The following is a 12,510-nucleotide window of genomic DNA, read 5'->3' as shown; positions in this document are numbered from 1 at the left end:
CATACTTCAGCTTCCCTCGAGATATAGTTCCCAGAGGACTGTGACCAACGAACCCTTGTTGGCAATTGAGCTTACTATCACTCCCTTGTACCACCAATGGGTCGGTTGACGACCAGCGTTGGGGAGCGATGACCATATAACCAAAATATTGTGATATAACTCTTCCACCATAGTTTTGATCTATGGATTTGGTTGGACCTTCTAAGAAGGCAACACTTCGTCTTGTTCCCACTTGAAAAACAAATCATAATGGGTTCAGAAAGTATTCGTTATTTCAAATATTCAAACACGAAAGAGATGAAATATATTTGTTGTATTTTGGTATTTATCCTGATTTTACTTTGCATTAACACAACTTTACATTAATTCACGTGCAACATAATGATTTTTCGCTAGGAAATAAAATTTTGATTACTTTTCGGTTTTCCTAATAACACGTTTCTTTATAACAGCAGTGTTAAGCGCTGCTGTGTTCCGTTTTGAAAGTGTGGTAAGGGAGACATACTTTTCCGAGGCGTTCCAGCTTAGTCCTCAGGGGTAGCGGCGCATCTGTGGCCGACTTTAGGTAGGAATATCTAATTCTATCTGGGGTAGATTACAGATGTCCATGGGCGGCAGTAGCCACTTACAATCAGGTGGACTGCATGCTTGTTTGCTACCCCTATATTATAAAAAAAAAATTGTGCACAACACTTTTCTTCTCCATGTCTGGTCTAATTTCTCTTAACATGCAAAAATATTACGAAATTTGCACACATGGGTAATCTTTATGCAGTCCCAAAAAACAGACTAGGGGCATCAAACAGTCGTCGTAAATGCGTTATGTCCGAACATGTATTCCAGTCACGTGTGTGTGTGTGTGTGTGTGTGTGTGTGTGTGGTGCATCATGTGTGACGCACACAGTCACACTCGTATTGATCGCTCCGAGATGGAGCTGACTTGAAACTTGTAACGCTTAGGAGACAATCCTGCTAAGTTGTTTTATTATATGGGTGTTATACCCGAAACAAACTTATCTACTGTCATGTGGCAAAGCAAGAAAATGTCGGGAGCTATTTTCATTTTTAGTAAATAGAATCTGTAAGTAACCCCAAATAGGCACTGATAGCCTAGTGGTTGAGAAACTCGGCCTCTTGATCGAGGGGTCCGAGGTTCAAATCTCAGGCCCCTCTGATTTTTCAAATATATGTGCGTATTAGAAATTAATTATCGCTTACTTAAACGGTGAAGGGAAACATCGTGGCAAAACCTACACAGACGTCTGCCACAGATGCGCCACTACCCCTGAGGACTAAGTTGGAATGTCACGGAAAAGTATATCTCCCTTACTTACACCCTTCAAACATAACACATCAGCGTTAAACACTGTTGTTATTTGGTAGAAATGCAGAAGTTATTAGGTGTGGCGGTGGTGCTGCCGGAGTTGAACCATAGACGGTTTTACTTCATTTAACTATTGATAACTAAATACATATAGATACATATCCAGGGTGAATTTTTCAAATAGGCCTTCATGGCCAAATCCGAAACTATAAGGATTATTATTAGAAAAATGCTGAAAGGAGTTACGAGACCGATTTTGATAAAAACTAAAACTGCATCATTACTTTTTTAAAATATCTTTTTCCTTAGCCGGGAATCGAACGAGTTCATTTTGAAAAAAATTACACCCTGTATATTATTCTACTATCTGAGTATCTATCTAGTGTCGCTTATAAGGATAAAATTCTAGGAAGTAATGTTATGTGACAAATTAAAGGAAAAGGATTTTTCTAAAGATAATTTATATTTTTCCATACATTGGCGTACTAATCCTTAAGGATTATACAATGCAATATAATTCTTTAAAAACATACATAAGTCATACCATTGAAGAATTTGTTGGTTAATCAAGTAATTATTCGATATTATGACCATGACATACGGCGTAGTATGAGTATTAGTTTGGCAAATAAGTTACCGCAGTTTTTTGGATTTATTTTTTAATAACAATAGATAACTGATTAAATAGTAAACTCTTATTGTTTGTTGTTTACAACTTCATTTCAACGTTAAATATGATTTTCTATATCTCTTTGTTTAGTAATCACTCGGATTTGACTCGAAAAAGTCATTCTCGCAAATTGTTAACTTTACATCTGTACTAAACGAAACTCCGGCCATAGCAAGTTAAATCTATTATAATGGTCCTAAAAATAACCTTAACTAAGACGGACATAAAAATATAAATTCTTGGAGAACAAAACGTTCGTTTCGAATGATTTGAAACTGAACTGAGCCAAAAAATTGTTAATACGCGAAATGTTTAAATTGATGAATGGCGGGAACTTGACTGCCAAATTAATATGAAAAAATATGTATTTTCTTAAAATTGACGCTTTTCCTTTAGTTTGTCAAATATCATTACTTCCCAGATTTTGATTATTATAAGCAGCACTATCAGATAGTGGAATAGTGGATTTTTCAAAATGAACTCGTTCGATTCCCGGCTAGTGGAAAAGTTATTTTAAAAAAGTAATGATGCAATTTTAGTTTTTATCAAAATCGGCCTCGTTACACCTTTTAGCATTTTTCGCTAATCCCTATAGTTTCGGATTTGGTCCTTCAGGGCCCGTTTGAAAAATTCACCCCGTATATTAAATGAATATGCAGTCCACTTACTAATACTTCAATCTTTAAAAAAATAACGTCAAATAGCAAATGTGTATGAATGTATGCGTCAAAGCCACCACAGCAACGCTAAACGATCCCGACGTGTCCCGTCTCCCGCTGCATTCCCACATGTCTTACAGTCTCGTACAATGAGATTGTGGAATCGATCGCCACCCGGCCATCCCTCGGGACGCTGATCTTGCTCCAGGCGCGATATCCATTATCGCCGTGTGATACACTTTGAGATGCATTCTAAAATTGCTTGTTTTGCGCTCTGAAATAACCTATTCAGCTCAAATAATATCAACATTTGAAGATGACCTTCTGAACTAATTTGCTTATTATGTATTAAAAATAAGTAGGTATGTATTAGTAAATCTTTACCAATTTTTACCACGCTTTTATTAGCTTGACCTGTATGTAGAGATATGTATGTAGGTGTAACGGAATTTTTTAACTCGATTTTTACCCGACTGCCAAGGAAGGGTTATGTTATTCGCGCATATCTTGTAAGTTGGTCATTCTTTATTCGATGTAACAAACGGCTAGATAAATTTAAACAGTTAAGGTGTCATTATATTTTTACAATGACCCAGGTGTTCTTAGATAGATGTTAAAAAATCAAAATGGCGGATTTTTGGTGCAAAATAGTAACACATTTAAATAATTCGCCAAGTACGAGTCGAACTCGCACATGGAGGCTTCCGTACTACCAAATGTTCATTATTTTAATTCATTTTATGATTTTCAACAATACTTAGTCATATGAAACAACAATAGATGGCGTTGGGGTGATGATGAATGATACGTAAATTTTCAACAATACTTAGTTATATAACACACAAATAGATGGCGTTGGGGTGACAATGGGACGACGATTATACGTAATCAAAGTATAATAAAATTAAAATAAGTATATTAAAATATGTTCTATGGTTCTTATTTGTATTTATTATAATACCAGTTATAGTAGTAAACGTATTATAAAAAATTCAACCGTCTTCCTAGTACAGTTTAACAGTTAGATCGAAAAATGTCGAAAAAATCCGGTTTGTTGTATGGAGACCCCCTTTAATATTCAACTTTATTTTATTTATAGTATTTGTTGTTATAGCTGCCACCGTTATGCCTCCTCTGTCAAAATTTCATGTGTCTATCTATTACGGTTTAAGCGGTAGAGCCCTGTGACAAACGGACAGACGGACAGACGGACAGACGGACAGACAGCGAAGTCTTAGTAATAGGGTTCCGTTTTTACCCTTTGGGTACGGAACCCTAAAAAAGAAGTTAACCGAACTTATCGAGGGGGGTATCAAATGAAAAGAAATTAAACGGAGATTATAACAAGTAATTAATTTAAAAAATCAAAAACCCGACTGCACCAAAAAGGCTGAAGTAGAATTTCCAAAAGCAGTGAAATAGGCATTTCATTATTTTTATCCAGAAAGCCAAATACAAAGTTTCATAGTAGGTGTCTGCTTCAAAAACAAAAGATGTTCAAACAATATTATCCTATTTTATCCTCGTATTGTTCATTTATGCTATATAAAGAACCTATGTGTAAAATTCCAGCACGCTTAAGTTCAGCGGTTTCCCTTTGCGTTGATCTCTGGCACAACAACTCTCTCATTTAGTCAGACAGTCATCTCGATGTGTATATACGAGTATATATGTACTAGCTGACCCGGCAAACGTTGTGTTGCCATATAAATAAAAAAAATGTTAAGGATGAACAACCCTTATCACTTAGGTGTAAAAAAAAAGATAGTGGCCGATTCTCGACCTACTGAATATGTATATAAAATTTGGTGAAAATCGGTGAAGCCGTTTCGGAGGAGTACGGTAACTAACACGATAATTTTATATTTAAGATATATTATATAATGTATATGTAATCTCCTCTTAATTTCCTTTATTTTGACACCCTACTCGATAGGTTTGGTTAACTTTTTTTAAAACGTGTTACTATTTTGCGAAAAAACTCACCATTTACGGTCTATAAAATATATAACTTCAGTAAATCAAAGTTTCGGTCATTATTTTACCTCGTTAAAGGTAGCATTTCATTATTTTTATCCAAAAAGCCTGATACAACATGTCATAGTGTTTGCTTCAAAATTGACGATTGTTCAAATGAACTTTTAACCTTTATTTTACCCTCTACGGGGTTGATTTTTCGGAGGGGGATAAATAAGTGCGTCCTTGTTCCTATCCAGAAAGCCAAATACAATTTTTTATAGAAGTTGCTTCAAAATTAAAGGATTTCAAAAAAACTGTTTTCCCCTAATTTACCCTCTTAAGGGTAGAATTTCCAAAAGGCCTTTCTTAGTACTTATTCAAGCTATAAAGAGAACCTGTGTGCAAAATTTCAGAACTGTAAGGTCCTTGGTTTAGGCTGTACGTTGATTTCTGAAAAATGAAAAAGTCATTTAGTTAGTCAGTCAGTCAGTCACCTTACTGTTTTATATATATACAAATATGTTTTTATAATCTCCGTTTAATTTCCTTTCATTTGATACCCTACTCGATAGGTTCGGTTAACTTTTTTTTTTAAATGTCTTACTATTTCGCGCCAAAAATCCGCCATTTTGATTTTTTTTACTAACACCTATCTAAGGACACTCGGGTCGTTGAGACAAATATAATGACACTTTAACTGTTGAAATTCATTCAGCCGTTTGTTAGATCGGATCAAATAAAGAAAGACAAACATACAAGATACGCGCGAAAAACATAACCCTTCCTTGGCAGTCGGGTAAAAACATATTTGTATATATAAAGCAGCAAGGTGTCGGACTGACTGACTAACTAAATGACTAATTCATTTTTCAGAAATTAACGTACATTCGAAACCACGGATCTTAGAGTTCTGAAATTTTGCACATAGGTTCTTTATATAGCTTAAATGAACACTACGAGGAAACAAGTAATTAATTAAAAAATCAAAAAACCCGACTGCACTATAAAAGCTGAAGTAGAATTTCCAAAAACGGAGAAATAGGCGTTTTATTATTTTAATCCAGAAAGCCAAATACAAAGTTTCATAGTAGGTATCTGCTTCAAAAACAAAATATGTTCTAACAATATTATCCTATTTTGTCCTCGTAGCGCTCATTTACGCTATATAAAGAACCTATGATTAAAATTCCAGCACTGTTAAGTTCAGCGGTTTCCCTTTGCATCTTTATCACAGCAACACTACTCATTTAGTCAGACAGTCATCTCGATGAGTTATACATATGTATATATTATATAACGTATGTGTAATCTCTTTTAAGTTCCTTTATTTTGATATCCTACTCGATAGGTTTAGTTATCTTTTTTTAAAACGTGTTACTATTTCGCAAAAGCAATCCACCATTTACGCTCTATAAAATATATAACTTCAGTAATTCAAAGTTCCAGTCATTATTTTACCTCGTATTGGATATAATTTCATTATTTTTATCCAACAAGCTAAATACAAAATTTCATAGTGTTTGCTTCAAAATTGACGATTGTTTTAATGAACTTTTAACCCTTATTTTACCCTCTACGGGGTTAATTTTTCGGATGGGGATAAACAGACCTGTCCTTGTTCCTATCCAGAAAGCCAAATACAAAATTTTGTAGCAGTTGCTTCAAAATTAAAGGATTTCAAAAAAACCGTTTTCCCCTTTTTTACCCTCTTAGGGGTAGAATTTCCAAAAGGCCTTTCTTAGTACTTATTTACGCTATATAGTGAACCTTTGTGCAAAATTTCAGAACGCTAAGTTGAGCGGTTTTGGCTGTAGTTTGATTTCTAAAAACTGAAAAAGTCATTTAATTAGTCTGTCAGTCAGTCATCTTACTGTTTTATATATATACAAATATGTTTTTATAATCTACGTTTAATTTACTTTGATTTGATACCCCACTCGATAGGTTCCGTAAACTTTTTTTTTTAAATGTGTCACTATTTCGCGCCAAAAATTCGCCCTTTTGATTTTTTTTTTCTAACACCTATCTAAGGACACTCGGGTCATAGAGACGAATATAATGACACCTTAACTGTCGAAATGTATCCAGCCGTTTGTAAGATCGATTCAAATAAAGAAAGACAAACATACAAGATACGCGCGAAAAACATAACCCTTCCTTGGCAGTCGGGTAAAAATAGGAATATTGATTGAACATCTTTTGATTTTGAAGCATTTACCTACTATGAAACTTTGTACTGGGCTTTCTGGATAAAAATGAAACGCCTATTTCACTGTTGTTGCAAATTCTACTTCAGCCTTTTTAGTGCAGTCGGATCTTTGATTTTTTAATTAAATTAACTGTAACCCACTTTGAACGGTCAGTTTAATTTAAAATTTTAACTTTAATTTCAAGAACCGATGACAATACATGATTTTTGTTATTTTGTTATACTCAATTTTAATTATATTATTTTGTTATTCCCATTATTCCTATCATAATCATCAGGATTAACGATTTTTGAGGCGGTGTTTGTGGTAGGTGGTGCCACGGCAATGTGGTGCGGACTAAATCATAACTAATTAAGCACGGATCACTTGGCTAATTAATTAGGATTTAGTCCACAATTAACTCTATAATAGACAAGAGTCCTACCAGAAGGCAGTCATATGCGTTGCTACCCCTGAAAACTAAATTGGAACGCCCCAGTTAAGTACGTCTCCCCAAGCGAACCCCGTATTTGAAAAAGATGGATTTGTATAACTTACACGATTATTTGAAGAATACATCAATGACTCCATCAGAAAGAAATATACACTATCAGAAACTACTACGACTTTACAATCAAAGTAAATTGAGTTTGGAAAGACACACGTTACATCGAAGGTCACTAGATCAGAAACTTTGAGAGCTCTGCTAGGAGCTAACTTCAGAACAATCTTACAGATATTAATCAAGAATAAGTTTAAATGTGTGTCCATTTATTTTAATATTATTACGTCAATTTACTAGTCGTTTTCAGTTTTACTGATACAAGTAAGTGTATATTAATGATAAGGTAATCTCGATAAAAGGAAAAACCGGGGAATTTATATATAATGTTTTCAGAAGCTTGTAGAGAGGGAGAGGAAGTCAAATACTTGGCTCGCGTGGAGAAGTACCTACTCACCCCCATTATTAATAATCAATCTATCCACTTTTCACCTACTAATATATCTAAATTTGAAAATGTCTCATATGAAGAAATTGTGAATTGCCGATCTTTGGCAGGCAAAATATTGGATATTTGATAATTATTCATCATCATCATCAACCCATTACTGTCCCACTGCTGGGTACGGGTCTCCTCTCAGAATGATTAGGACATAGTACACCGCGCTGGCAAAGTGCGAATTGGTAGACTCCACATTCACTTGATTTTCTTTTGTTTTAAGATTTCTCCGATATACAGGTCCGATGTTTTCCTTCACCGTTTAAGCAAGTGATAATTAATTTCTAATACGCACATAACTTTGAAAACTCAGGGATGCGCGCCGTGCGCGCATCCCTGAGTTTTCAAATGCGCGTGATTTTAACCTCGGACCCTTCGATCAAGTCGAGTTTCTTAACAACTAGGTGGTACTATTAATGTGCGCTAAAGTCTAAACTAATCAGATTCTACGAATCAGTGGGATGGCATTAGATAACCGTTTAACAAAACGACACAACGATTTTCACACGATAGCGTATGACCACACACCGTTTAACAATAACAAGTGCTCGATCAATCTCCACCCCTACTTCGTGTGTAAAATATTTTGCGCCATAAACATTTAACTGTACAGCTTTATAAGGGGTTCGGTTGGACGCTGTACTGCGACCCTTCGTCATTTAAATATTATTTCAATACTTTTAGAAAGATTGTAACACAGTAGTCGTACTTCTTGGATAATAAGGAAGTGTTTTGAAGAAGAACTCTTATTTCTGACTACTACAGGGCGCTGTTGTCTTCTGGGTTGTGTGGTAAGGGGAGATACTTATACGAGATGATCCGACTTATTTCAAAGTTATCAATATCGTCTAGGTCTTTTTTATGGGGAAGCCTTTCATGGGTTCCTCTCAGCTGCGGCGAAGAGATGCCGGACTCCTACCGGCTTAAACCTCACGATATTCTTCTGGACGCCCTTTGTCGGGACTATGGGTACGCTAGTAGTACTCGTCCGCTGATCTGGGTTTAAATCTATGTACGGCGATAGATAAGGAACGCGCCGGTGCTTCCCTTGCGTGATACCCTTAGGCCCTCCTACTGAACCTACTCGCGGTTTTATATTTATAAAGTAACATTTTTCGTACTTTAATATGTATTTGGTTAAATTGTTCATAAAATGTGTGTTATAATATAAAATAACAAGGGATCTCTCATTTAAAAAACAAGTTTACTGCAAGTATTTTGTCCGAGCTGTAGTACATACAAATAACGAAGTTACTACAAAATAAAAATCGAATAATTATGAATTTGGCACAAGGCTAAGTATTGTATGTAATTATTGTAAAAAAAAATCAGAAATAAATAATTAACATATCCTCTTGGGTATCCTTAAGACCCACTTTCCACACTCAAGCTCCACTCACACTTGGACATTTTCCGAAACGATTTTAGTGTATAAATTAAGACATCTCTTATATAAATAATAATACCTAATTGTAGCCTAGAGTTTACAATAAAAATAATATTGATATTCAAGTTGTCTTCACTGTATCACTGCCAAAATTTCAATCCAATATACCAGATTTACAAAATAAGGAGAATATTAAAAATTATCACTCTCTTCTGTTATAAAACAAGACATCATGAAGACCTACATACCTGTGATTTATCCATAATTCTCAAAACATCTACCAACCCGCACTTAAACATGATGGATGGTCCTCTCATTTCAAGCTACGTCCAACAGAGAAACAATAATGGGTTGATGATGAATGAAGTTAATATCTGCTCCTACACTACTATACATAAAGAGCACAGTCACTGAAATTCAGAGGAAAACAAATAATCCGCCCGAAAACACGCACTGTACGCAACAACCAAAATTTGACGTTATTATGAATTAAACTTACATAAATATGCTTAGATCTAATCATATTCGGTTCGAGCACTACCAAAAAACATAATAGTATTTAGTTTTAAGTGATAACTCACCGGAACGAAGCCCGGAGGTCGAGTCGCACACAAACACTCACGTCCACGGCCGCGCCGCGCCAGCAACTGACTCAACTGAAGGATGGAGCGTGTCCTCCCCCTCCCCGGGATCACCCCATCCCGGCCCGACGCGGGATTTAGATAACGCGGGATTATCGCGACCCTCACGACCACGACATACGACTGTTATATTAGAGATAATGCGACTATAGCGTTTTACTTACTAAATACGCACGCTAATTGTTCTCATTTGATCCCAAAATTATGTGACAAGAGAGAAATTTATCCGCAGCGTTCCAACTTAGTCCTCAAGGGTAGTAATGCAAGTGGCTGACCTCAGGTAGGACTCCAATATTTTCTGGAGTTAGTTAACTTTGTCTATAGGTACCAGTAGTAGTAAATGCTAGTTTGGTACTTCAATATCTAAAATAAAACCTAAAATATTGGGCGCTACAGATATTATAAGTAAAGATCGCATCTTTACTTAATAATATATATCAAGAACAACAAAGCTAAGCAACGTCGAACGCGGTCACTAATTGAATAGGTGGCCGTAATTAGTTCCATTTCGTAGCGCTTCCAAAGTTAGTATTAGAAGGTGGTAGAGCTCTTCAAGGTTCAACTCCAGAGGCTCCACCGCTATATATGCCTATTAACAGCAGAATCAAGCGTGGTGTCCCGATGTGAAGGGTGTGGGAAGAAATACACTTATCTCTAGTCTATACTTATCTAGTCGTCGTAGAGTAGTGATATATAGATATATATATGTAGAAAAATCCATCATATTATTATTATATTTCTGTGGTCTAGTTTTTATTCATATGTACACTGTAAATCAATGAAACTGTTTGAAGAACAAAGTTAGAAAACTTACGCATATACGGCTACTTAAAACTTCTTATATTAATTGAATAGAATGGTGGAATCGAGTGAAAATGACATAATACTCGTAATATACTGTTGATGACCATAGAAAATTTGAGCATCTGAAATTTGGCCTCTCAATTGTGGGGTCCGATGTTCGAATCCCAGGTACTACCAGAAACGTAGAGTTTATGTTAATTTCTTTGGCGGTTATGAAAAACATTGTAAGGAAATCTACTCTCTTGAGAAATTTATTTAAAAAAGTTTTTAGAGGCGTGAGAATCTACCAATTCGCACATCACAATGGACTATGAGCCACTTACCATCAGCTAGACTACATGCTCGTCTGCTACTAAAAATGTTATAAAAAAACTCATATGAATAAAATAGACAACGCAAAAAATATAGGCCAATTTCCATGTCGAATGTATACACTCAATTTCCATGTCGTTGTTATACAAATCAGTTTCACAGCATGACATTGTAGCTGTAATTATAAAGACAGTGTTACTATAACATATTGTATGAAGAATTTCTTTGTAAATCTATAACGACCTTTGATTCGTTCCGTCAATGAACGTCCTTTTTAAGACAAGTGTTACAGGGTTGACGATTGTAATAATATCTATACGAACAAATACAAGTTTAAGACTTTTGACATGTAAGTATGTCATGCGGATTTGTCCGCGTGTGTTTCATCGCGTGATTTTTCGCGCTACATTTTTTTATCATGAAAGTTTCTATAAATCCCACCTATTTCTGCCTAATAATAGTAGTATTAAGCACCGCTGTGTTCTGGTTTGAAGGGTGTGGTAAGGGAAACATACTTTTCCGAAGCGTTCGAGCTTAGTCATGAAGGGTAGCGGCGTATACAAGGCCGACCTTAGGTAGGAATATGTGATTCTCTCTGGGATTGATTACAGATGTCCATGGGCGGCAGTAGCCACTTACCATCAGGTGGACGGTATGCTCGTCTGCTACTCCTATATTATAAAATAACAGCCATAGGATGGAAGCGTTATTCATGTGGACCAAAGGCACATACGGAAATAAGTGTTATAGAAAAGAGTCCCTTACATACCGTACCTACATACCTACATAATTATGAATTTGTGTTTTTTTTATTGTTCTGACTCAGATTCCTAATTTAAGATTATACATACAATTTATCACGTTTAATTTAATTCTGACAAACAAAGACACGAATCATTTCTAGTATTAAATACTAACAGTAACTAATGTACTAATATTTACTATAATAGTAAATATATATCATAACATTAATACAGCTTTATAAGCGTCAGTATTTAAAGTCTGTTAAGCCAGTCAGCATCGCAAACACAAGATGTCGTCGTCGTATCGTGTCGTATCAGTGGCCTCCGTCGCCTGCGTACCCCTGATTTTATCACTAGTAAGTTTTTGATTCATTCATATTTTCGTGGAATAGAATGAATCTAAAAAGATAATATCTAGGATTTAGTTAATTATTATTTATTTACATCGCGTAACCCTGACCTTGAGGAGCTCCACTCTCTATATGACTATCACCTAATAACAGCAGTTTAACACTGCTGTTATTACTGCTGCGCTGCGTTTAAAGGGTTTAAGGGTAGGGTAAGGGAGACTAGTCCGAAACATTACAACTTAGTCTAGGGTAACAACGCTTTTGTGGTCGATCTCGGCAAATACTCATCTGGGAGTGATTACAGACGTCAATAAACAGCAGTAGCCTCTTACCATCAGATGCACTGCATGCTCTTTTGCTACTTCTATGTTATATATTTTTTTATTTAAGTAAAGGTATAGCTTTATTATTAACTAGCTGGACCCGGCAAACGTTGCGTTGCCATATAAATAAAAAAAAATAAGGGTGAAA

At 35.5% G+C, this 12,510-nt stretch overlaps 1 protein-coding gene across 1 annotated transcript in view; it reads right to left on the bottom strand.

Moving 5' to 3' along the window:
• The window catches only part of LOC140745774 (uncharacterized), a 124,215-nt gene extending 114,386 nt beyond the window's left edge, over positions 1–9,829 (bottom strand). Inside the window, exon 1 of the mRNA XM_073077669.1 lies at positions 9,771–9,829. The gene's annotated coding sequence lies outside the window, so the exon portion shown is untranslated. The remainder of the gene's footprint in view (positions 1–9,770) is intronic.
• Between the last annotated feature and the right edge of the window lie 2,681 nt (positions 9,830–12,510).

The sequence above is a fragment of the Epargyreus clarus genome, unplaced genomic scaffold (genome assembly GCF_041222505.1).
Source record: "Epargyreus clarus isolate Ecla_fem2 unplaced genomic scaffold, WU_Ecla_fem_2.2 ptg000011l, whole genome shotgun sequence".
Lineage (NCBI taxonomy): Eukaryota > Metazoa > Arthropoda > Insecta > Lepidoptera > Hesperiidae > Epargyreus > Epargyreus clarus.
Note: the sequence above shows the minus strand (reverse complement) of the source record. Positions and strands in the feature narration are given on the sequence as shown.